This window comes from Rhinopithecus bieti, unplaced genomic scaffold (genome assembly GCF_001698545.2).
Source record: "Rhinopithecus bieti isolate Rb0 unplaced genomic scaffold, ASM169854v2 scaffold_68129, whole genome shotgun sequence".
Lineage (NCBI taxonomy): Eukaryota > Metazoa > Chordata > Mammalia > Primates > Cercopithecidae > Rhinopithecus > Rhinopithecus bieti.
Genome location: NW_016825421.1, coordinates 90,212 through 91,408, shown reverse-complemented (window position 1 = coordinate 91,408; position 1,197 = coordinate 90,212).

The window sequence follows — 1,197 nt, the reverse complement described above, 5'->3', positions numbered from 1 at the left end:
TTAAAACTATTGTTGGGGGTCCATTAAGGATTTCTTACTATGCTACTGCTTTGGTGGAGTTATTCCTGCCCTTAAGGAGATTTAAATTCTTTGGGATTTCTGCTGACCCTGATCTCCTGCATTATCCCTACCTTCAACTTTGAACTTTTTTTCTTTGTAAATGAATCTCCTTGAATCAGCTTAATTTAAGTGTCGTCTCTTTCCTATTAAGCCATGATTGATAGACAGGATCTCCTTGAACTCATGTGGCAGGTGGCTGGCTGAGGCACGTGCCTCTTCCAGAGTTCAGGATTATTGCTGCCCAGATCAGGGGTTACAGTTCCCACACCCACTGCCTCAGGATGGGCCACAGGACCTATATGGGCAGAAGAGATGCTCCTGCTGCCAGGCTTATGGCCCACAAGACTGTCTGTTTGATCCTGGTGCTCTCTCTGCCCTCACTCAACAGCATCTGCAGCTCTATGGCAAGCATTCTGAATCCTTTTGAGCTGTAGATGCCTGAATCCCTTATCAGAATAATGCTTGTTTAAAAATAGGCTTTTTAGGGCAGGCACGGTGGCTCACGCCTGTAATACCAGCACTTTGGCAGGCCGAGGCGGGAGGATCACTTGAGGCTGGGAGTTAGAGACCAGCCTGACCAAAACGGTGAAACCCGGTCTCTACTAAAAAATACGAAAATTAGCCAGACATGGTGGCGGGCACCTGTAATCCCAGCTACTCGGGAGGTTGAAGCAGGAGAATCGCTTGAACCTGGAAGGTGGAGGTTGCAGTAAGGTGAGATGGCACCACTGCATTCCAGCCTGGGAGACAAGAGTGAGACCCTGTCTCAAAAACTATATAAATAAAATAAAAATAAACTTTTTATTTTGCAATAATTGTAGATTTATAGGCAAGTTGCGAAGATAGTGTCTCACATGTCTGTGTGAAAAGACCACCAAACAGGCTTTGTGTGAGTTGTTTATTTCACCTGGATGCAGGGGGGCTGAGTCCGAAAAAGGAGTCAGCAAAGGGTGGTGGATTATCATTAGTTCTTATAGGTTTTGGGATAGGCGGTGGAGTTAACACCAATGTTTTGGGGGTAGGGGGTGGATCTCACAAAGTACATTCTCAAGGGTGGGGAGAATTATAAAGAACCTTTTTAATGGTGGGGGAGATTATAAAGAAACTTGTTAAGGGTGGGGGAGATTACAAAGTACA